Source organism: Apteryx mantelli, chromosome 18, assembly GCF_036417845.1.
Source record: "Apteryx mantelli isolate bAptMan1 chromosome 18, bAptMan1.hap1, whole genome shotgun sequence".
Taxonomy (NCBI): Eukaryota; Metazoa; Chordata; class Aves; order Apterygiformes; family Apterygidae; genus Apteryx; species Apteryx mantelli.
Window position 1 is genome coordinate 6941380 of NC_089995.1, and position 26025 is coordinate 6967404.

The following is a 26025-nucleotide window of genomic DNA, read 5'->3' on the forward strand; positions in this document are numbered from 1 at the left end:
TCTTCAGTCTGTTTCTATTTTGCCCACTTATACGGCAAGCACTTCAGAGAAGATCTGCTTTATCTTGCTTGTTATACATAACTTTCCATAATGACTGACCCAGTTAGCCCTGGCCTTATTTGGAAGTGCTTTGTGCTAATGTAAGTGATCTTCACCATGCTCTTTGAAGATCAAATGGTTTCAAATGGCTGGAGGTTTCTGTGAAAACGAGCGGGCACTGGCTTGGTCCCTCCCCCAGAATTTCGGGTATAACTGAATACCTTTGATTTTAGTGCATTTATGGGACAACGTTTCTATCTTTATAAATGCCAGGTATGAAACAAAGCCAGCTTTCACAGGAAAAAAAAATGCAGCACTAATCTAGCATAGCTAGCCAACAGCACAGCTTAATAAATGGCAAGGAAAATGCATCTACCTGGCACCTTTGTCCAGTCACTCAATTTCCCACCTGTCAGTAGGGGTGTTCAGTTGGCAAATGTCACTTTGCCATATCACTTTGAAACTTTACTTCTAGGTGAGTGCCACAGCATAAAATTTAGCAGACAGCAAAGAACAAGGTCCTGCGGGCCAATTCCAGTCTCACAGGAGGTGCTAGCCAGGTCTTTTAATTCATTTCCATGATCTGATCCACTTGGCACATGTTGGCTTGCAAAATGCCACCAGAGGACCTCTCAGTAGAAGGTTATGCATATAAAGTTCTTCCCATGCTCCATCCCTCTGAAATTCTCAAAAAACTGGGGCCTTTGGGTGAAAGCTCAGGTTCGTCTTGTCTCCTCACCATGAGGTACAAAGATTGATCTCTCTCAAAAATGATTCTTATCCTTCTGGAAGCTGATGAGGACCTAAGTGGTTTTGAAAGAAATCCACAGACTTCTCATGCAGTCTTGCTCCAAGTGTTTTTCTTTACAGCCAAATAAAACTTAAGCCTGGAAATCCTTGTGACTTTTATGTCTTCCTATTTTCTCTTTGAGTGTAGATTGTTTTTAAAGTCATTTTATTTTTGTTGTGACCTCATAAGCCACCTTCTGATGTTGTGTGGGCCCAAAGGGATTCCAGAATCAGCAGTATAGGAATACAACTCCAGAGCTTCAGGACACAGGTTTTTATACTAGGAGAGTGAAGAAAGCAAGTAACATTTTACATAGTTCACATTCGCCTATCAACTATGGTGGGAAAAGTTCATTCTTTTAGCATCCAAATGAAGCATGATTTAGCCTGACCCCACCTGTTGGTTTAGTCTTTTTCTCTATTGCACATCCACATACTGTCAAAGCAAATGAGCATGCATATCCATCTTCATTTCCCCATCATTTCTTATAATCTTCCAATCTCTTTGGTTCAGGGGTACCAGCAGGTTAGCATGCAGAGATTTAATGACAAATGAGCCCCCTCTTCACCTAAGCTGTCTCCAGATTGCCTGTGTTTCTGCTGTTGCTGGAACACAATTCAATTTCACATAGCAAATTGTTTATTTTATATTGCTCTATCAGGCACCATTTTGTATGGTCAGGATTAATTGGTTGCATAGGCAGAGCACTGGAGAGGAAGACAAATACTCAGCTTTTGAATAGAAAGGTGACTAGGAGAGAGACTGTGCGAGTTCACTGAGCGTTACTGTTATGGAACATCTGTGCTGTTTTGCAGTATTGTGCAGATAACCAGAAAGAAATGATTCTCCCAGAATGACAGGAGAGAATATACTAAGTATTTCTAGATCTTTCAGACTCAAGGCATATCTCAACCACTGAAATATCTTTGGAAATTTCCCTTACTGACCATAATATCAAAGTTAAAAATAGATCAGAAAAATGGCTCTTTTGAAATATGAGGTCTATTTTGGGGACTGAAAGAAAGCCATTGAAAAAATCCTAGGTCACTCTGCCAAGCCTATGAATTACAAATAACAGGCAGGCTGGCTCACGGAAATCCTTGTTTGCCAAAAGTTCGCTGTTATCTTCTTTGCGATGTTTCTTGCAGGTGTCAAGCTTCAGTGAGCTTAGCAGACACCACTGACTTTCTTGGACAGGCAATGCCTTTCCTAAGAGACACCTTTACTCAAGATACAGCTGGAAACTAATTTACACTCTATGTCTTCTCTGTCATAATTCATCTTTCCAGGAAGGCTTATGGATGGACACAATACCTTGACTCTTTTTTTCTTAAAGGCAGGAGTAAGCACCATCCAGTACTAAGGTCTTTTAGCTTCTCCAAGACCAACAGTAAATCCATATTTGCAACATGCAGGATCTTCCTCTGGGAGAATTTTTCCCTCTTCATCCTGAATGTAACAGGACTGAGAGAAGAAGAGAGTCTCTCCTATTCTCAAGTTGCCTGTTGGCGGTGCCCTGGTGCTGAGGGGACTTGTTCCTAATTTCAGAAGGAGCATGGCTAGACATCTGCCCTGATTTCTGCAATATATGACTAAAACAAGCTCTAGACTTTGTTCACTGATGTTAGCATGAGAAGGCTGATGATGGGCAGCTGGAATCTGCAGGTAAAGAGCAGCTTTCAGCAGTACCTATTTTTTTACCTATTTTTACATTGTCCCTGAGTGTCTTTCAGGTGCACATCCTTCTACCAGTGACTGAACAGACTGGCTCCTGGTCACTGTGCCTCTAATTTCCCTTAATCTGGCCTTCTTTCATCCAGACCTTGTGCTCTGGGATATGCCACTAGAGCTGGCTTAAATATCCCCTCTGTTCTGCTGTATTATGGTCTCCTACAGGGATTGCTGATGCTAGCAATTTAAGAGTAGGACCCTCTACAAGAAAAGATCCTGCACTTAAAAATCTGCTGTTAACAGCATTCAAAATATCCTCTGTTAATCAAAAGTCTATTGCTAAAAATACTCCCAGTGCTTCTTGTGTTAATTCCAATAAAGAATAAACTTTCAGGGCAATGGGTAACTCGAGTGAGATTTCAGTAAAATATACACAAAGAAAAGAAAATCTATAACTTTTAAGTAATTTAATGGAAAGGGTACATTTACAACTTGTCAAGTATACTTTGGGAATGTTGTTAAACTAATGAATTTTGAGGAATGACACCATTTATGTTCAACATGATAATAAGCACAGAGACATCCCTTGTTGATCTCAATTTCTTCCCATTGGGAGCCTTATTAAGCCTGATAGTGAGTCCTAGAAAGTTTTTGCTAGGAATGGGCTGCTAAGACTGAAGGAATACTACACCATTACAGGCAGAAACAGGCAAAATATCAGTGATAAGCAAGAACATTTTGAGTGAGCTGGGAAATCTGGAGGAAAAATAGTTCCTTTGGAATGGCAAATCAGAGGAATTCTTGCCATTAAAATAGTCTTTGTTTCATGTTTTGTTCAGCCAGTCTGACAAATAGAGAGATCATATAACTTTAGTGACGAGTCACACAGTTCAGTGGAGAGCTCTTGAGCAGCGTCCTGCTGTGATCATGTCACAACCAACAGCGCATAGTTTGTTTGCACCATTTCCTTGCTGGAGAAATACTCAAGAATGAAGACATCATTTACAAAATTTGATCATGATATGTTCATGCAAAATCTGTGAGTAGGGAAAAAAAAAGCATTCTTCCATAAGAAAAAGTTTACAACAAATAATTCAACTTGCTATACTAGTTACTGCAAATATCCCCCCCTAGTTAGTCAGGCTCCAGAGTGCTGAGTTAATGAAGGCTACTGCTCTGACAGGGGAAGAGAAAGAGTATGATTTCAGTAGACCTATGAATATATATCTCTATATTTTTTAAACTTGGTTAAATGCAGTTATTAAAACTGAAAAAGCCCATCCTTAGCAATAAGTACATGAAGGTTCCCATTAAAATAATCCTTGCTCCTTATGGTTAAAGTTAAGCAAGTACTTCAAATGATTTGCTAAATTCAGTCTTTGCTCCTTGGACTGAAAGTTACCTTTGCATATATACTGCCCAAACAGTCAAGAAATGATAAAGGAACCTCCCCTGAAATTAGTACCTGAGTGTCTGCATAATACTCGTAATAATAACAACCCTTTCGTCATCAAAGAGATTCTCACTGAAGCCTGGGAGGGTGTAATTTTCTCAGGGCCCATCATGCATGTGATCCACAACACTGTCTCGTCAAATAATCCAGTGCTATGCTGCCGCTGGGATGTGTCAAGTTACACAAAGAAAATTATGCTTTATGTGTGTCCGTAAAATAAGAGTTCGGGGGGGCTTTTAACATGGAAAGCATTTAAAAAAAAAAGGAAGAAATATCTTCTATCTCTAAATGTGCAGCTAAAGAAGAAAAAAAAAATCCTCTTCCTTTCTCCTTAAATAACAATGATCACAAGCAGAAGGAGGCTGTTGTAAAAAGAGCAGAAAAGAGAACTTAAATGCACAGCTCTGAAACAGACAGAGAGTAATTACGAGTTAGACATGACATAGGTGAAATGGCTTCTGCTTTTAAGGAAAACAAGACCGAGGAATGCAGTGTGATTATTTCTTTTACCCACCTGATCTCATCTTAGCTCACAGCAAGGAGTGGCGCAGAAGGCATCGTGCTTCGGCACTGAGACGCCAGCCCAGCAAACCGCCAAAGCTTGTGCTTGTGTTCCCTTCCCGGGCACGCTAAATGGTCAATACGGGCTTCGAGTGCTTTGCTGAACTTGAGAATTTTTAGTGTTTTAAGTGTTTGTTTAGAGCTGGGTATTTTTAATGCTGCTAGTGATTTACAGCTAGGCAGAGGTTTGCACCAGTACCGTGTGCTCATAGCTGTATGCATGCTAATGTGGTCCTTACTACTGTCACTCTCAATCTATTCCACTTTTGGCTTTAATAGGAACAATATTCCATTTGTTGCTTTTATCTTCAGTTAGATGCTAAGCTCTTGGGTTAGGGAACTCATTGGATTTCAGATGTGCTGCATGCTATAAACCTTTAGGTGATATTTCAGGAGTGTTCGGCTCCAGCCCAACTCTACCCTGCTGGAGTTGGTGGGAGTTTTACCATTGACACAGTGGGTGGGAGAACCAGGACAGCTCTCGGTGTTTTGGAAAATCTCCTCCACCAGTACAAATAACTGACAATGCCCAAATATGCTTTGCTTTTGCCCCTGTTGAAGTTAACGTGAGGCTTGCTGTTGACTGAAACCAGGATTAAATGTCTGCGTTTTTAAAAGTCTCAGATTCTGCTATTGTTCGCAGTGCCTAGGAGGAGGTTCCTTACTGTAAAGTCTGTAACTTCAGTGTGTGTCAGCTCATCTTAATGTGCTGAGAAGCCGAGTTTGCTGCAGCCTGTGGTTTGAGAACCTGTCTCTTAAGGTCAAATCAGAGGTCACTTTTCCAACTGCTGGTTGAAAAATCACTACAGCTGGCCAAATATTGCAAAAAGCATTTATCTAAGAGAGGCCACGTGTTTGCTTCAGTGATACTTGCTTTCTGCAAACATTCACATAAGCAACCTTTTGTTTGCACAGTAAAACAAAGTATTGCAAAGACCATATGCTAACTATGTTCACTTGGCTGTTTTGAAAGGTTCTTCAAAGGTCTGGATTGTGAAGTTTACATATGGACTTAAATAATAAAAAATATTTGATTATCATGAAATGTCCTTGATTGTCAGAAAAAAAGAAAATCTCCAGGTACCGCATGATTTCTGATAGAATCATGACAGCTGATAACTAGATTTGATATCTTTACGCTTGTTGATCTTTGTAAAATGGAGATAATGCTTCCTTAATGCGAAAGGGTTGAATACAGGATAAAATCATTTAAAACTGTAAGGTTCTCAGCTACAGAACTGGTGAAGGCTATGTAATAGGTAGGCAGATTAAAATGCTGATCAGTTAATTGACACATTAGACTATTTGTGGCTAAGTTGTTCATAGAGTAAAAGGGATAAATTTTGAAAGAAATTGGGTTTGCCACTATTAGACTGCAGTACTACAGTCCAGAATAATGCAAAAATTTTCCCAACCCCCTGTATAATACTGTCATAATCACAGCTTCTTCCTACCCCCAAGAATCTGTATTTCCCTGTACCTGTGGGGGATTTTTCTGCTTTCACATTACATCCTATCCTTAATCACCATTCTGCAGAAAGTAAACAATTCCTCCTGTCCTTTTCCCACCTCTTGATATTTTGAGCCATTCTTGGATTTTCTACAATTTGCATTGCGCAGGGATGCCTGTCAGTTCACCTATGCATTTTTAGCGCCGTCCCCTCCAATGTGGTCTCCTTCTTCCTCACTCACAGTTGCGTGTCCTCCGACAACATGCACACTTCAGTTCACGTGCCCCCGCCCACCCTGCGGTGGGTCACTGATGCATGAACAAGCCCCCCTGCTCCCTGCGGCACTCCACTTCTCACCTCTCACCGTCACCCCATCTGTATCCATTTATCACCGCTTTCCAACTTGTCTAACCTCGGTTACCGAGTCATTTTTTTTTTGTAGCCAATTGAGAATTTCACTATCAATGCCAGACTTATTAACCCTAAGTCTTTTATGCAGTATTGTATGAAAAAAAAAAAAAGAAGCCTTGTGGAAGTCCAAGTCAATTATGTCTGCTACTTCAGCCTTGTCAGCTCTCATCGTCACCTCCGCTCCAAGGAGTTAATCATATTTGCTGAGGATGACCTACTGTTTGTAAATGGATTCTGCTGGCTGCCCTTGCATAGCTCGCCATTGCAAGAGCCCGTCTGTGTTGCATCTGTAGTCTTTCCCAATGTTAGGGAATAGAGCATAATATTTCCCCAATTTTGTCACTCCTCCAGCCAAATGTCCCCTTATACCATTATTTTTGTCACCAATGGGAAACTGAGGATGATTTTCCCCATGAAAGACCTGAAGGCCTCAGACAAGATGACAATCCCTATAGTAGGCATAAACACGCAGTGAGAGGCGATGGCTGATGAGCTGCTTAACTCCACATGGAAAAAGTGGAGAGAATTTGCAGGCACCCAGCGTGAGTGCGAAGTGGCTCACCCGAGGCCTCGCCCCAGGTCAGCAGCCGATCGGGGAGCAGAACCCGAGTTTTCTGATGTCCTTAGGCCTTGCTACGTCTCTGACTATTTTTATCTGGGACCCCCCGCCCTGCAGTCTCTTTGCAATGGTGTCCTCCTGTACACGAGAAAAAGGCGCATAGCAACATGTACATCGTTCGGGTGTTTCTGTTAACAAAGGCTAATCAAGCAGCTGATCGGAAAAGCAAAGCTGACACGTGAGATGAATGTACAGTGGGGCAGAGGGTGATCATATGTAATGAAATATGTCAGTTCAAGTCATAATAAAAACAATGAACTGAAGACCTGACGGGGAGGGTGGAATCCATCTCTGCTAGTGTTAGCTGTCCATGCTAGTTGTCGGGGCTGTGCCTCCAGTCAACGGAAGGAGACACCTATCACATCTCCCTTGAGGATGACTCACACACCCATCTCAGACACCAAGCTTAGGGTGAACTATCCTCCGAATGAGGCTGTCTTTCTCTTTTGATGAAAGATGAAGCCACGGTGGCTGATTTTTGGATTTCCACTGTTAGGAGATGGTAGAGATGGTTTTCTAATTATGAATCAGTTTGGTTTGGATGGAGTTAAATGTCCCTTTGGCCTTCTAAAAATAGGTACAAATATCTCTTTTTCATATCTAACCCCTAATACCATATAGGACTTGATCTGATCCCCAAGGGTCCTGAAGAGAAGGAATAAACAGCATCGCCTTTGAATTACTGTACTAGCATCAGGGAATCTGCTGTACTGAGTCTTGCATTTTTATTCCCAGTTTATCCATAGTCCCAGACTGTGGACTGTGGATGAAGACTCAGGGAGCAAGGAATCCCGGTACCTCCAGTCACCTACAGACACTACTGTCAATCTTTGCCACTGCTCTTAGAATTAGAATCTCTCAAGTATAGTAACAACAGGGTACCTGTAGCTTGGGGTGTCAGGTTGAAAAGGTCTGAGGTTACACTCCATATAAATAAACAATGTGTAGAGGTTATTTTTTAGACTACAGAACCGCCGTCAAACCTAGTTTACAGTACAGTCAGCAGTAACATCAGTTTGAAAAGTTCTGCACATCAAGTGAAACTGAGCTTAAGCAAATAAAAAATAGTCAGTCTCACTCATAATCCCTGCAGTGTAGGTTTTCATGTCTTTGACTTTAATGGGAAGCATTTTTATATCAAAACAGTCATTTTTACAAAAAGGACTGTTAAGTGTCGCTTCTTGCTAGTTAGCTGTGAAATTGTCCTTAATATGTGCAGATATTTCAAGTACTACATAAAAGTCACTCCACTAGCACAACTTCTCTTGTATATCTAGACCTGAATCTAATTGTTACATGATGTGAGGAGCAGCATATTCATTAGATTCTCATTGTAAAATGAGGAAAGATTTGCTATAACTCAGGGTATCAGATCCAGATAAGTACTCTAATTGTATTGAAAGGGGCATTGATACACCTGCCCCATGTTAACTGAGAACCTGAGACCTCAACAAATCTTCCTTGGGTATGTGAAATCTGGGTTTCATGGGCTTTGCTATGTCTATTTATACAAATTAGAAGTTTTTCTGCGAAAAAGTTAGTGTTGGTTTTGGTATATATCCAAACACAACCTCTCTCCCCACCCCTGTCCCCAGGAGCTGACTTCTAAATAAAACTTTTTTATTTTTCTTCTTTTTTTCCCCCCATCTCTCCATCTGTATGTAGTTAAATGCAGAAGCCATATGAAGCCTGTGTTGCCTTCCTTGTGTTTTCGCAGCAGACTGTTATTGTAAGGGAAGCTTCCATGAAGTGGCGGAGACCACGCACTGCATTAGCATCTGAGCAGGCAGTGTAAAAAATCAGATCTGATTCTGCCTGCGGAAGATAAATGAGCCGGAGTCCCCAATGCCCAAGATTTGGTCATCTCTTTATGAGTTCTGAAGTACCTATTAGCAGCTTTGATGAGTGCTAGGGGAGATGAAGTCTACCTTGAACAATGTTAGAAAGCTGAATCAAATCACTCGAAATCTCCCAGAGGGAGAAACAGCCTGAACTGGTTATAGACACTGTATCCTTTTCCTCTATTGCCTATAAGGTTTATATGAACAGTCTGATGGTGGGGAAAAAGTAAGCATTTTTTCAGCAAAATCTCCCAAGAATTTACTCATATCTGTAATAGCTACTTCTCCAGCAATTTTATGTATGTAGTTAGTCGGTTTTGCTGAAGCTTTTATCCCCACTCTGTGTCTTCACTTTTCTTTTACAAAGAGATGCCACCTGCTAAGATGAAACAGGTGAAAATGAACTTTCCATTGCATGTGCTCCTTGGTCCTGCCAAGGCCAGTTCGAGGTGGGCTCTGAGGACATATTTAGGGGCAGCAATATGTATTTCCAAAGCACTGCACAATCAAGGAATGCATTATTTTCTGCCACTCTGCCTTCTTGGAATAGTTTGCAGATTGCCAAGCACAAAAGAGTACGGCCATGCAGTTAAACCTGGCTGAACTACTGTGATTTAGCAAGTCACCATGTGTCAGCGGAACCGCAATAACTGCTTTGTATTTGTTTTTAGCAAAGCTGAATAGCTTAAATTGCCTTCAAGCTGCCAGCTGGGTGCCTGTACACTTCTCGTTGGAAATGAGTGTGTCTTCATTGATTATGGACCCTAGAGTCATATTTGCTTAACTGTGCCCCAAATTTGACTGTGTTAGGCAGTTTAGCTTTAGAATTGGACCCCAATGCTCCTAAGTTTGTCAAGGTTAGCTATTTGAGTTCAAGATCAGAAATTTATGCTGCAGTTCCCAAACATTTTTGCTAGGTGTTAATCAGTAGTGGCGGCTGTGGCAGAGAAGAGCAGCTGATCTGGAGGCAGGGACAGTCACTCCTGACTCTGCCTTGGGCTGCATGTCATCGTGATGTGGCCGACACATCTCTGGTGTACAACGCTTAGGGAGCTCTTGCTTTAGACAGCCTGTCTCTCTCCTCCATGGCTGAGCTCGGGCCAGAGCGCACTTGATGCTGTATGAGCAGTAAGAGGTTTTCCTGGGCTACAGTGCAGAGACTGTGCAGGAGAGAGGAAGAGCTACCGCCTCCTTTTTCTGGTGGAGAAATGGGGCCACAGCGGTCCTATGACTCAGCCATCATTGAGGGGGAAGCCTGTGAAACAGCCAGTATATTGCAATCCCAGTGACTAAATTCAGAGGAAAGGGATTCTAGGTTTCAAAATGTCTTCTTTCCACAAGTAGATGTGCCACACTGAGCTGCTACCCCCATGCTTAAGCAGATAGAAAGCCCAAAACGAGTGAGCTAGGAGGAGCTGAAGTGCTTGCAGTTGCTGAAGATGTGGGACACCCTGGTACTCATGGCCTAACTCTCTGTTTGCTCCAGGGAGCTCCAAATCCAGCCTATTGCCTAGCAGTTAATAAACCTTTCATCCCTCAGTGTCACATCTCACATAGCTACTCAAGGCCTTGTTAAAAATATTGGTCCGGGAGGAGGAACTCAGATCCAGATGAACACAGTTCATTTTCTTTTCAATGCATTCTGTGGATGCTCTGAAGCAGATTTTGATGCCAGACATCTGTGCTGCTCACGTGCACCCAGGAAACGCTAAGTACGCCGCAGCAGAGCTCAGAGCAGGATTATGCTTGCCTGATACTGATGATTGGTAGCAACTCCTGAAGCCTTGAACATTGCATAGCATCAGAGGCTGACACTGTCAGTGCTTTCTTCACTGCAGGGAGCTCTGTAAGTAATGTTCAGCCTAATTTAGAAGATAAATGAGTTGGATTTGCAGCAAGAGTGACTTTTCTATAGGAGCAAATGAAGTGGTGCTCTAGGCAGCAGTGGGAAGATCTCCTCTGGGGCTGTGTGTGGTGACTGTGGGTATTGGGAGAAAAACTGTTGGACCTAATGGGCAGTCACAGATTTGGTGATGACAATGGAATGCAGCAGACCACTGGCCTGCAGATCAGATACTGATTTATTCCTCTGTAGTCAAGGCTCTGCATCTGGGGAGATTTTTTTTTTGCCAGGTGCAGGATAGTCCTTTGTACAAAAGCCATGAAGTTAAATCCCTTGGAGTGTCTTTGGGTTTCCTCCATTGCTCAATGTCTGTATAGCAGGTGCTTGCTTGTGCTCTCCCTCTGGGCCAGTGTGGGATGTGTGACAAGTAAGTGCTGATATTGTAATACCGCTTCAGTGTGAGTCTCTCTTGATTTAAAGCAAGAGAGTGACCCAATACAAAGAGATTTCAGCATCAGAAGACAGCAGCTTTGTCCTCTGTCCTTTTTCCCTAATTGCATGGAGCAATTGGCCACACTGAGTCGAACTTTAAGCCCAGACCAAGTATTTCAAGGATATAAATTGATTTGCTTTGAGGGATCCTTACAGTGCTGCTTCCACTGTGGGGACAAAAGAACCTCAGAAGCACAAGGGGAATCCAGAAAAGCTTAGTTAAGCCCTAATGATTACTGAAGGAAACCAGTAAAACTAAAAGGGGAAACAAGTCCCAGCATAAACCTACCCACCCGCTCCCACCTGACAAGGTTGCTTTGTGGACTGTGGTTTTCGATGACCACAATTTGCAAAGATCCTGTCCTGCCCCTGCCCCTCACACCACAGATGAGCGCAGAGGGGCTCAGAGGAGGAGGCTTTGCTGTCTTTTGCAAGGTCAAGGGACTGTTCAACAGGAAATGAATTTTCCACCTAGGGGTTTGCTAGGAAGCAAAACTGATCCCATCTTTTCCCATAATTAGGCCAATGCAAAACAAAGCACCCAAATATACAAAAACATTTCAAATCCTGGTCCTTTTGTGGCACCTGCTGACTATACAGGATGTCACTCTGATGTCTCAGCTCTTCAGTCCCTTGAATGTGGCTTCTTGTACCACTAAGGTCATGCTATATAGCTATTCCTGAAATTCAGAACAAGAATGTAGCAACGGAGAGCAGACGTAACTCCGTATTGCTTTAGAAGCGAATTCAGACTGATGGGAGTCTGCTACGCAAGCAGATGGTAGTAGATCTCATGCAGTTGGAGAAGTGTGACCTCTCATCCAGTGTGTATTGTTAATTACTAATATAGCAATCAAGGGCTGTTGTACTCACCCCAGGAGCAGATGGTCTTATCAAGATACAAAGAAATTGCAGGCGATGAATTGTGCATGGTGTTACCTGCCCTCAGTGTTGTCCTGTCCACTGCTCAACACACACCACAGGCTGAAGGCTCACTTGTCCTCTGCAGCAGCCGTATAGCTTGCTGTATGGTTCTGTTATTTTTCTTTCTCTGCATATGACTGAAGAGGGATGAAGACAAAGTCCTGTAGACACTAGTCTAAACCTGTAGCATATGAGGGAGGGGGGGAAGGTTTGCGGGCTGCAGTGGCAGATATCTAATCTTCTGCAGAATTTTTCCATAGAAATGACACCTGGGCTCCCTAAACTTTTGAGCTGCCTCTAAAGATTTTATTAGACCTTCTTTGCCTGCTTGGCTCATATGTATTCCAGATGTTGGTGGTTTGAAGGATAGAGTGAGATTCCTCATTCTCAAGCCTGGTGTTGAGGGGTCCCACCACCCACTGCTTTTGCATATTTTACTGTTGCCTTGGGTTGCTCAGAGCATTGCAGCTGGGATTTTCATTAGCCTATGTACTCTACGGGTCTCTTCCCAGAGTATCCTTCTTTTTCAAGAAGGAAGTTGTTTGGAGGGCATCTTCTACACCTTTGGCATGAAAGTACATAACATTTGTTCAGCATTCCTGTGCTTTGGTGATCACACCGTTTAGATCCTCTGTGGGACAGAGCACTGATAAACAGACGTTGCTCAACATCCAACAGCAAACCTCCCCAAGATGACAGCATTATAATCAGTTCAAATAGATCTCATTCAGCCTTTGCTATAGGATCTCTTCAGGGTGTTATCCAAATTTTTTTATCAGTTCTCTAGTAAGATAAAGCTGAAGATTTTGTGGGTAGATGATGCCTGAGGCATGATACCAGCAGCAAAAGGGTTGGAAAAGTAGAGAAGTAAGGATCAAATACTTTTATCATCTCCTCTAAACAAGAGTTGCAATCTTCCAGGCTACGCAGATATAGGGAACTGAACGCCCCACCAAGCTTTTACACCTGTGTCTCCATAAAAAAGGAGAATTTGTGGAACAAATGCAACTCATCTGATATAAGAGGGGAAGATTCAGAGTAATGATTTCTCTTCTACATTATTAAGGGTACAAGTGTTTGTTCCTACAGTTCACTAATGTTAGCAAAAGTCCTGAACAACAGGGATTTATTGTATTAAAAATCTCACTTTCCTTTTTTTTTCTTCAGTCTCTCACTCTTTCTTCCCTATCTCTTTCCTTCTTTCTTTGTCTTTTTTTTCTCTCTCTCTCTCTCATTTTAGTTGATAAACAGAAAAGGCAACGGCCCTAGAACAGTCAGTGCATTGTCAAGGGGCCTGCCTTAATCCACTGAAGTCCCTGAGGAATACGAGGGCTCTGTTAAGTGGGCTTCAAAGGCAGAAGGTGGAATGAGGTGTGATAGGAAACCAGCTCTTACTAACTGGTTCACTTCAGGCTAGCTTTAAATAAATTGCAGCTCTGAGCCGTTTGGACGTTGACAAGAAGGCTGTGATATTTGTGGCTGCACAGAGATTTCAGCCTTTTAAAGAGGAATGGGAGAAGCTGAAAGGACTGAAAGCTGTGAAATTGTAAAGCAAAAACAAAACAAGCCTCTCAGCATGGAGACTCCCTGGGCTTGTCCCTGGATTGCTTCTCTCATAGACAAATCTTACCTGGCTCTTAAGAAAAACACATGCTGCATTCCTTGTTATTTTGGCTTGGTTTTGGTTTTGGGAGGGGTTAAGCTGTTTGGAAGCATGTTTGAGAAGTGCCGTACATGGATTTTTTTGGAAGAACTCAGGATATCGGAAGCTGAGTTCTGGGAAACATACCATTTGCCATCAATTTGGGAGTTACCAGCAGTGTAACCTCACCAAAAATTCTGGTCCATAGTTAAGGTGCCATGAAGTAAAAATCTAAGTCTTGAGCTCTGTTGCAAATCGAGCACCACCAAAGCACTAATAGTACCCATTCTGCATCCACTTAGGTCTCCTTATAGCTTAATATTACCACCATAGATGTTGCTGAGTAAAATTTTGCACCCAGTTTATCTGAGCCACTAATTGTGTGGAATCCCGAGGTGGAGACTTGGTGATAGCTGTGGCCTGACTTTTAGTCCATTTAGACTAAATAAAATCATAAGTGCAGCTTATTCCCAGAAGACCCCTAACAGCATTGATCAGGGTCCTACTTTTCAGGTTTTTAGTCAGCATTTGAGTATTATATTCTTTCTCCCTTTCTCCAAGCTATTTTTTCCACCCTTAATCACTGCCAATAGAGATGCAGATTGCTATTGATGTTGGTATAATAGCTGGTCCACTGATATAAATCAACATAGAGAGCAGTGGAATAACATAGATTTATATCAGATGAGGATATGGTATGCTTTTAACAGCCAAGTCTTGAAAAGCTGAGGCAACTGTTCACAGTCTTAATACATCAACAGCAATTACAAGTGAAGAGGCCTGGAATGGAGACTGTAGGTTTTTTTGGTTAAATATTGTTTAAGTTTACAGGTCTGGCAACTGGGGTACTTTCATTAAAAAAAATTTTTTTTAGAGAGATGTTGATGGAGGTGAAGAGCTGCCCTCCATTAAGTAAAGGTGACTGACTTTGTATTAAGTGGGGTGAGAAGGGACCTCAGATTGCACTCTCCCAGCTCTGCCCACTGTAAGCCAGCGAGGGTTAGAACTAAGCCCCAATGAGCAAAGAGCCTGGGGGCAGAGGGGAAGGCCAAGGAATAAATCAGTAAACTAAACAAACACCATGGAAAAAATTCAAACCTCACAGTGAGCATAGCCACTAGATTTTCACTAGTTCTGGTGCTGTGTACGGTACATCCACTGCGCTTCCCATCAGGGCTTGACTCTCACATGTAGGCCTTTGTTAACAAGGCCGTGACTCAAAACGACCAGAAGTGGTGCAAAGCCACAAGTGAGTTCAATCAGAAACCAGCAGGAGTTAGTGAAAACAAGGGAACTGGCAAACTGAGCACTAGCACTCGCAGACTTTCTGCGAGGTCAGGCACCATGGAAAGCTCAGGAGTGATGAGTTTGGGCAGGTCTCCTTTTTACCGCAAAGCTGGCCTTTTTCTGTTGCCCTTCTTCACACATCCTTGCTGTATGGCCCCGCTCTCCTGTGGGAATGCTGCTGGGAAGTGTGATGACAGCTCGTTCAGCAGCACCCACTTGTACTGTTCCTGAGCAAGATGGGGCAGGCAGACACCTGGCCTGCAGAACCAAGCGAAAGGACAAAGCCAAGTTTAATCATGTGCCACTTGCGGTTCCTCAGAGGCTCATGAGCTTCAGGGAGCACAAGCAGCAGCAGCCAGCTCCTGGCCACCAGCCTTTCCATGAGGCCCTCTCCTAAGGAAAGGGCAGGTTGCCAGTAAAGTCAGCACAATTGGTCTGGTATGCCCAGGAACATGCTGCACGTACCATGCGTGAGCAGGCAGACTGTGTGTCAGTAGTGCAATAAATTGGGTCACAGGAGAGATGTGCAGAAAAGCCAGTCAGGTGGGGGGGAAGGGCAATGCTCGCTAAAGCAGGCTTTGCAAGCAAAGCGACTGGCAACCTGGGAAATAGGTTAGTGCTACCAGCGCCCAAGAAGCTCCGTCATACACGGTGACTCACATCTATCAGCGCCTTAGTTGTACAATGAGAGCATGCCCAGGTAACAGCTATCACTCCCCGCTTGCAGGCAGGTAGAGACACTTAACTCCTTCTCCTCAGATTTTAGCATAATTTATAGAAAAAAAATTACTTTCAAGTATTTTTAATAGAAAAATAATAAAACTAAACAGGATACCACTCAAGCCTGAGAATCCCCCCAAAGTTTCTTAAGCACCAAGTGAATTTCAATGGGAAAGAAAAATTTTAACTTTGACTCTCCTTTTTGGAAGAGAGGAAGGGAATATATATATATACTTTATTTTGCAAACATATCAAGGATTTCAACTGAACAGCTGTTGCTCAGTCTGCAATTTAAAGAAGAAGTTTAGGCTGCAGTAAGGTTGCGCTGTTTTATAGATACCACACTGCCATGCTGGCATGGATGAGCAGAAGGAGAAACTCTCAGATGCTGGCCAAGGGCTGAAATGAAGCAGTTCCTCCAAAGGGAGGGGGCAGCTAAGGAATGAACCCTGATCCCATGAGTCATAGTCTGTGCCCTGCTCAGTTCCTGGGGAAAGGCAGCTGCACACCACCCTGTTTGGGTCAAACTGTGAGGTACAACCAATCCCTATGGTTGGAAACTTCTCAAGGCTGTACCCTGTTAATTGTCTGCCTTTAAAACACTGCGTTGGGTCCATAATGCCATGAGAGTGTGAATGCTAGTGACAAAGAAAAGGAAAGTCACATAGTTGTTAGACCCCAGCGTGTTATCAATGCAGATGTGTCCTTCCTGTGTACATGCTGCCTGGTGTCATCCCTGGCAGAGCTCCATCAGCTGGCAGAGCTCCATCCTCCATGGCTGGCCTCACTATTGTGCACACGGTATATCTGTCTGCCTGCGCATCTGAAAGTTCCTAAGGCAGCAGTTGACCAAGACAGGAATAGGGAAAGCTGTGTGTCTCAGGCAGAACTGTTGGTGAGAGACTCATCAATTTTGCATTAATGGTTCCATGTCTTCAATATCTTATGAAAAAGTGAAACAGAAAAGGATTCTTAGGATGTATGGATGGAAATCAAATATTGTGATGCCTCAGTGACATTTAAAATACTACCTAATCTAATCCAAGGAAAACTTTCAGAGACAGTGATTCATTGGATTCAGACTTAGGGGTGCAAGAGGTGACAACTATGCAAATGATGACAACTGCAGTGCAGGGGAAGGTGTCCAAGGGTCTCTCCATGGCACTGGAGGCCTAAAAGAGATCCAGATCCATTCTAGGTCAGTCCAAATGCAAGTGGATAATAGAACTTGTTCTTTACAGCCCTTCCCAAGACTGCTTGCTTCCTGAAGTCAAATCATTTAAAGATACACTTCTCAACACCACAGAAGAATTTATCCCCCTGAGTAGGCAGCCTGAGATTTGATCTTGGATACAGACTGATTCAAGTCACTGCCATAACTGCCTAGCTCACTCCCATGGAGGACCAGGTTGCTTCATTCCCATTTCCTTGGCCAGGTAGAGCTGTGGATGGCCTTCTACCTAAGAAGGTCCATGAGACCATGGTTCTTCTAGCTTATATTGGTAGTGCAGGATGAATAACATCTGGCTGTGGGTTAATGATCAAGCTTTTTGCCTCCAGATGAGTATTGGTGCTGGATGTCAGGTGAGTTAATCTCTCTCTCTCCAGTTGATGGTGGGCAGGCCCCTGTGTCAATCAGTAGCATTAGCAGCTTCCAAACAAAGAACTTGGAAGTTATTGGTGAGATGTGCCACGTTCAGGGAGAACAAGACCTTTCTATTCACTAGATGTTTAGCAATTAAGGTCTTAAGGTCTAAGGTCTTAATCTTGCACTGAGAGGTTGATCCTATTGTTATTGAAGTCAGTAGCAGTTTTGTCATGGTCTTGAATAAAATCTGGGTCAGGGCCAGAGTTAACTTTAAATTAAGAATCAGAAAATGTGAAAAGAGATAGAGAACATCAATGGGAAAGAAAAAAGTTGATGTGTTGGCTGGACATTTCCTCAATGGATTTGTTTCATGCTTCTGAAATGTCACAAGTTTTACTTTGAGCAAATCTCAAATGATTTTCCATTTGGATGGATAAAATTTATTAGATAGTCCTTAAAAACAAGTTCAAAATTAACCACAGGGATCTCCCTCCGTTCTCATTAAATTCATCTTTATTAAAAGTAAAGTGGTGGAGAAGGCAATCTTCCAGTGTCAGTTTTCAGATGTTTAGTTATTAATCTGATCAGTGACAACTTGTGAATTTAAAATTTAGGACATAACACAGATTAAAAATATCCTTTTCTCAGAAGATAGCTCTAGGGAGGGTAATATCACAAATACAGTCTAAGTTTATTATCTTTCTCTTTCTTTTTCTTATGCTATCTTCCCTCCTCCTCTTCCTTTTTACACTACTACATTTCCTACATGTGTTCAGCAAAGCTGAAAATGATATTTTGATAATGGGCACAGGATGAACGTTTAAGAGGGCTAGCTGACAATGTGAGACTTTGTTAAGGAAAAGAGGATACAATGAATAGCTATAATGGGAGTCATTAATGAAGGGACCTTTTTTTTCCCCCCTGAGGAAGGCTACCTCTTAATGCCTCTCAGGTTTCCTTCTCTATTTATACGACACTGTGGAGGTCAAGCCTAAAGTTAGGTCTTTCCTGGTGATGTATAATGAAACTTAGGTCACTAAAGAATTTCTTGAATGCTTTTTAGCCTACATATCCAAATTAAGTTTTGATTGGCTACATTTATTCTGCCTTCTGCCTACAACAGATTCCACCGTCCTTTTTGTGGGGTGATGTTGTCCTTCTCTCCACTTACAAAACAATTTGTAAATGAAATGAAACAAATGGAAATGTCTGCATATCCCTGGCTAGTGTCATTTGTATTCCAGTAGTGTCTAGGAGTCTTGTTCTAGGACAGCACTGTGCTAGGAGCTGTATAAATGCGTAGATATAGATGATTCCCATCTGCAGAAATTTACAGTCTGTTTTTCATAAGGGTCTTCTTTTCCTCATGACACATTAATTTTACACTGACACTACAGATTATATGGCTATCAATCCTTGTGATGTCAGGGAAGATATATTTTCTTATGTAAACTTATCTAAAAATTTGGAGAGCTCCACTCCAATTAGAGAAATTTGACTGGGTTTGATAGAAATAATTTGCCCAAGCTGGCTGCTCTCAGCAGTGAAATATATGTGTTTTTTTCCCCTACACTCTCACATCTCCCTAGTAGCAACAGGAGCAGGAAACGTAGCTCTTCATTGCTCTCTGCTCCCATCTCAGCCTCCCTACATCAGGGACATCCTATCTCCAGCCTGGCCAGGGACCCTTTATTGTTGGGGTGGCAAAATCCAATTTCACCCACGCTGCTGAGAAGCCTCAAAGCTGCTGAGAAGGTTAATATGTAGGCTGGCTTTGTTCTTCCCTTCCCCATTCACTAGCTGTATTTAACTATTGCCCAACTGGCCATGCAGTGAAGACACTGTATGTTTCTGTGTCTGTGACGAAGGGAGCAAACCATGAATGAAATAAGTATTATTTTTCCTGCTGAGGGCTGGTGGATTGAGAGCCCCATTGACAGGTGCAGGGTGAGAGAAACAAGCAGGTGAGCTGGGCAGCGAGAGGAAGAGAAGGAAGTTTTCTCTTTTAGCAACAGCAGAGTAGCAGTGTTTTGCCTTATTGCTGAATTGCTTTTCACGAGAATAGCATGCGAGGCCAACCCACACTCCAATACCTCCATTTCCTTAATGAAGGAGAATTCCTGAGATGAGTTATTCACTCTCCACATCCTTCCTGTTATATACATCCTGCCCACAGCAAAGGAGGCTTCTTAATGAAGTAAGTCTTTTTTTCTTTTCTTTTCTTTTTTTTCTTTATCCCCTTTTTCCCAGCTACGGGGTTTTTGAGCTGCAGGTTCAACTTTCTTCCACTGGGCAGCAAAAAACTGGTGCAGGCTGTTCTCCCTCTATGGTGCATGTTTTAACTCACCTCTTCTGCCTGTGCCGAGAGAAGAACATGGCACACCTTGCCCACAGCACGTTAAAGCCCAGAAATATTCCTGAGGGTTAGTACCCTATGTCTTAGAAATTTAGATTCTGGATTGGCAGTGTTTATCATTACAGACAAATCCGATATGCTCTTCAAAAAAAAAAAGCTAAGTATTTTTTCTTTGCTACCATCACTGTTGAAGAGAGCAGACCAAACTCCATCCTCAGTTTCCCCTGGGTAAGTCAAGACTCAAATCCACCCACTTCAGAGCAGTAGGTCTGTGGAGAAGTGCCATGCGATCCCCTCTTTTCCAGCTGGTTTTATTTCCAGTTTCTCTTTTCATATTTAGTTAACAGTGTCTATATTGCGACAGGGCCATTTTATAGGACATACCTGATATGGCTTTTCTCACAGAAAAGGTTGCAGACAGCTTCCTGTGTCGGGACTGGAAGCAGTTTTTTCAGTCCCATTTCTCCTCTCCTTTCACCCAGGCTCTTTTCTCTCTTTTTCTTAATTTGAACACAGAATTAAATTCCTAGAGAGGATGTCTCTTACAGCATCTCCAGTCTGGAGTCCTTAGTCTTGCCACAATCAGAGCTACTGAGAAACAGTTCCAGTTTGCACCACTCCATCCTTTTCCACGAAGGGCCCAGGCAAATCAATAATTAATGATGTGTTTGGTTAATTTTATCAGCTAAATACTGCCAAAACATTTTTGCTATAGGAGCAATTCTCTATTGGACAGAAGCTGTCTACATTGACACAATGGGAATAGAACCAGCTTGTGTCCTACAGGGAGGGAAAAGAAGAATTTTTTTTAAAGATGCTGGATTTGGGATGGTTTCCACAGCCAGTCATAAGGTCATGGCTATCTAAAGAGTAGAATGGTCAAGACCTTTTAATAAATCCAGACATTGCATCTAACTAAATAGCTTCAAAAGATGATAGCAGCTTGAAGAACCAATAACCACATGGACAGAAAAAGGATGCTGATAAAAAAGTAAAAGAAAGTTGCTGATCTTCAATAAGCAGGCTGCTTTTTATTTTTAATGTAATGCTGTATTACCACATATGGTTACACACGCAGTGTTGGGGAGCTAGCTCTGAAAATAGTTCTTTTACTGGCTTTTAATAACACCAGATGTCTGTGTGTAAGAGGGAGGAAAAGGACTGCAATCGAACTGGGAATTGGACCCTGTGGACTAGTTGAGCCCCAAAGCTGTGGCAAAGTCTCTTCCCTTCATACAGCACCACCTGTATTATTAACTTGCATCTAGGAGAGGAAGATGCTCTGGGTTTTCAGATATCATAACTCCCTTGCCATCTGTTTGATGTGAGGCTGACACAGTGTATACTGCTGCTTATGCCACACTGAGTGTTAAGCCATTATACAAATAACGCCGCAAAACCACTCTGCTTTCTGTTGCTGTTGGTCTTTTTCTCTGAAATAGCCAAACACAAATATTTTGTTGTTTCGTCTCAGCAAAAGACACCAGCTGGGCTTGAGAACCACAGCACAGCTTTCTTCTCATGATCTCACCAGACAGGGGGCAGAAGCCACGTTAATGTTGTTGTCCACCGTAGGGACATTGCCACACAAGTCAGTGGTGGAATATAGGAGGTTTCTGTACTTCAGCATAGTAGAAATCTGCCCATATTTGAAGAGGCAGAACTAGCTTGAACACCTTCATAATAGCATGGTATAATGTAATATTCCACAGCGGGAATATCCAGCGCGTAACCCTGGCTTCCTACCTGTGCATGATGTTCATACTAATGACTGCCATGGTCAGAAACAGAGCGCAGTTGGTGAAGTACAACCATGAAATAGCTTGTGCACCGGCATCACTGCCTCCGTTTGTTGTGTCTGTTCCAGGAGGGTTTGGTGACACTTTTAGATCTGACTCCGAACCAGCCTGTGCCAGGACTTCCAGAGCCTCACCTCTGCTTTAACGAGGAACCCACCTTTCCTTGGCCAAACATGGGAGCTGCAATACGTCCTGTTACAGACAGAGCTTACTAGAAAATCTGAGTTTGGATAATGTTGCTAGGGTCAATATCTGACGGTGAGGAAGAGGAGCATGCTGGCCTGGGAGAGCAGCCACTGGAGGACACCATATCCATAAAAAAACGAGTCATCGCTCCTATTTAACAGCTTTTGATGTGGCGTTGTTAAAGATCTCTCTGAGCGTTACACCAGCTACCTTGCATGGCTGTTCAGGGGAATTAGGGACCAAACACTTATTTAGATGGATTCTAAAATCTCAGTCTTTATATTCAGCAACAGACACCGAACTCAAACATTTAGTAGTTCACCTGCTGCTTGCTTCCAGATGTCAGAAAGAAAACTCTAAACAGCCCTAGCTGGGCTTTCTGACTGACCACGTTAAGGCAGTGACCCTTAAGTCATTTTAATTGCATGCTAAAAGCCAAGGCGAGGAGGGATCCCTGCCATGTCACGGAGGCAGCTGAGCTAGGGCCCTAGTGAGGAGAGAAGAGTGTGAGTCACATCATCTGCCTTGAGCTACGGTTATCTACCCCAAATTGTCCTGGTGAGAGGCCTGTTTGCGTTCATCCACTCTGCAGGGAGCCTACAAAACCTCCACTCACAACGAAGGCACCTTGGGGAGATGTATAGAGTTACATGTAGCTCCCCCAGCACCTGCTCCCTTCCCCAGCAGCACCTAGGCCGGGGGGGTGCTGGACATGGGACAAAGTGTGCCTTCCGGACTGAGACCACTGAGGAGCAGCTCAGCTCTTTCAGAGCCTTTTGGTATCCTCTATCCGGAGAGAACGATGTTAGTACTGATCAATCAGTTGATTTTAGTGCCAAAAGACTGTGGGAGTGATTGAGTTCCCTTTACGCTTTCCTCTGCTTTCTCTGCTGCGGGTTGCATTCCTGACAGCTCAGTGCACGCAGGAGGGGAAACACGGGTGGACACAGCTGTGGTCAGGATGGTGGGGCAGGCTGCAGCTGTGTTACCCGATGCTTGACAGCAAAAGGGCTGTGTTCACCTCCCCTGTGGAAAGTGGAAAACTCTGTACCTGCAGGGAGGGATGGTGGTTCGGGAAGGGTTGCTGTGCACCTAACACTTCTGTCTCTTACTTGTTGGAGAAGGATGTGGCCCAGAAGCCTCTTGTGTTCACCATGTGTGAAAGGGTGTGTATTGGTGGTCCTGTGTTGAGTCACAGGACAAAATGCTTGCGATAGCTGTGCACAGCAGATGTGGCATGATTTACCTGTGGTCCGTCAGAGGTTGAAAGGCGGACAAATACCAAAAACCCGTATGTGCACTCATTCCCATGGAGCTGGCTCATATGTGTCAGTGACTTTGAGGGTCCCATCAGAGGCTGCCAGGCCTGACAGCTATTTATCACACCTCCTCTCCCTGTGACACTGCCAGCATCCAGGACCAGCCATCTGACCTATTAGTGGGCTTGGTTTTCTTTTTCAAGAAGGTAATAAGGCCCACATAATAAAAAAATCACTGACAAAGTCTGAACTGAAAGCTATTTTTTCACATTTTTAAAGATTTGGAAACCAACCCTATCCAATTCAGGGCAACGTTTTGTAATTGCTTGGGAAACCAGCACGCAGGCTCTCAGGGACTTTGGGGGTAAAGGACAAAGTGCAAAGGCAGAGCTGATCCAGGATGCAGTTGGAAATGGGCTAGTGCAAGCCATAGGTAAAGGGCACACAAGGGAAGCACAGAGCATCGAAATATGGGGCTTTTCCCCTCAGCCCCCTCCCATCTCTGCCGTGCCTCTCGAGCCAGGGGCCTTTCTGGCTTAGGGGAAAAGCCAAACACGCATCCACCAGAGCTTTTTATTTTTGCTCTTGTGTGTTGCTTTCCTGTAAAGGTCTGAAAATCAAATGCCTTTGGGAGCCACTTTTTTTTTTTTTTAATGATGACAACACTTCTGCACTTTTTCAGATCATGCACTTTTTATCCCCTGGCACATTTAGTAAACAACAGACTATAAAATAGAGAAGAGCAGTCCTCAGACGTAATAAATAGAGTATGGATTTGATCCAGCATTTTAAGAAAAGATAGTTCCACTTACTGCAATGGAGAACAATGATGCCAGGATGTGATATGAATAGCTATAATAATTTATGTGTTTTTAAGACTTTAGCAAAGAAAAATCATAAATCAGACTTTGGAAAATTCACTATTTTTGCCCACAGAAGCCTGCAGCAGCAAGCAGACCTGAAGGGAGATCACACAGTGGCGTTTCATTTACTAAGTAATATCAAATTTGAGTCTGTGTCTACACATACCATTGGCAATCACATCTCCTCCAGTCTGTCTCTGCTCTTGCATTTAAGGGAGCAACTGTACAGGAATATTGTGACTTATGCCTGTTTTGTGGAGAGGCTACACTTGTCATTTTACCCCATTCACTTTGACATTAGATCCTTTTTGCTTCTCAGTGGTTTGAGATGAAGGTTCATCCTCAGCCATGCACTAGTTAGAGCTGGTGGTCGGAGCAGTATCTGAGGAAGGAGGCAGAGCTTCACTTCTCCATTGCTCTGCAGCTGCGTTAGTCATTTCCACCAGTGCAAAAGGGATACTCCACCGCTCAGACAGGATGGTGAATGGTTATACAAGGTGCACTGGGAATGGAGAACGAGGCTCTGGGAGTATTGATTTAGCAGACCATGAGTGAGTTTTCATTGTTTCTCTTAGAAATGTTCACAAACTTTTGTGCCAAGAGCAAAGATAAACAAATTTAACATCCAACAGTGGACGGGGGTAAAAACCCACCACTTTGGAAATTCAATTCTACGAGCTTTTGTAATACTAAACGTAAAGGGATGAAGGAGGCAATATTCATTTTATTCCTTGTTATAGTGGTGGACATATATTAGCTGCTGGAAGCCTCAAAGCACTACTTAAGGGGTTACAAACTCTGTATATGCAGCTCAGCAGTTACTAAGCTATTGCCACCTCTAGGCTAAAGTAAGGCAATCACTAAATATGGTCTGGGACACTGGTTGGGATTTTTTGGCAATTATTTTAAATTGAAAAAATGCCAGTTGATGGGAATCACAGGTGTTGATCTGAATGTATTACTTTGGGGGAATATTTTTGCTTTCAAATTTAATGTGATTTATAATAACAAAGTAAACATTTTGAAATCAAAAGAAAATATTTTGAATTTACACACCAAAAATATTTTAAAGGAAAGTTCAGAAAAATGATCTGGTAGCTATGGTCTGGATTCTTCTAATTTTCAGATTTCTACCTTTCACTCTAAATCAGGATGGGAAAACTCTAGACTGAGAATTGTTTGTGGATGGGAAAAACTGTTTCCTGCCCACCTCTCTTGGCAAACCACTATGTTTCTGTTTTGCTGCTGAAACTTCAAAAAGCAAAAGGCAATGGTTGGATCAGAGCTGATCTTCCAGCAAATGAAAAACCCTCCCAGGATATACATTTTTTCAGTAACATGTTCATGGCCATGGGAATGTTTTGAAAGGTGAGGTTTCTGTAATAACTCCTGCGGCTTCTTCACCGTGGGAAGGTAAGCGAGCGGTAAACATGCCCGCTTAGACCGTTTTTACATTTCTGTTTGCTCTTCTGTAGGATGAAAACATTTGTCTGATGGGTTTTTCAAACGGGAAATGGCTGTATCATTCCACCCATGAAGCCACGTGACATGGCTGCGGGGAGGCACAGCGCACTGTGGTTTTGAGTGCTCTGACCCTTCCATGATGTCTTCGGTCTATCTTTACCTTCTTCCCCTATGAGGAAGGCTTGAAGTTCAAAATAGAAACTGTTTCCATACACGTTTCCTTTGAGCTCTTATTTCTGTCCTTGTTCCTTACTGCATTCTCTGGGGATAACACCACCACCACAAAGCTGCTGGGGTGACTCCTTATTTAAGTTCCAGGCACTGATCTTCTCTCTAATGTGTTGTCAAGCAAACAGCTCTGAGTTTGATTTTGAACTTGCAGTCACCTACTGGCTGTTTCCCTTTTTTTAGGAACTGGAGAACTCTGAAGAAAACTCAAACCCAAACCAAAACAGAACACCTCTGTCAACAAAGTCTGAAGAAGCCAACCGAAGTTGTGGTAAGAAGAGGAGGCCTCAAACCAGAACTTTGTCTCCACCATCTGTAGGAGAAAGTTGAACTCAAATGTCTGGATCAGTGCTGAGAAGTGCCTCAGCAAAGTCATTATTTCTAACCCCAGAATTCTACAGGTACCTAAAACAAACAGCTCTGGTCTTTGCTTAGAAAGAACTGAATGAAAAAGAAGAGACAGATATTTGATGCCTTAATAAAGACATCACTGTCATGAATATCCATGGATATTCATCCCTTGTTTTACTGTAAGAAA

At 42.8% G+C, this 26025-nt stretch overlaps 1 protein-coding gene across 1 annotated transcript in view; it reads left to right on the top strand.

Annotated features, from left to right (window-relative positions):
- Positions 1-25716, top strand: part of LOC106488315 (uncharacterized) — a 242407-nt gene extending 216691 nt beyond the window's left edge. Inside the window, exon 17 of the mRNA XM_067308033.1 lies at positions 25671-25716. The gene's annotated coding sequence lies outside the window, so the exon portion shown is untranslated. The remainder of the gene's footprint in view (positions 1-25670) is intronic.
- Positions 25717-26025: the final 309 nt, after the last annotated feature.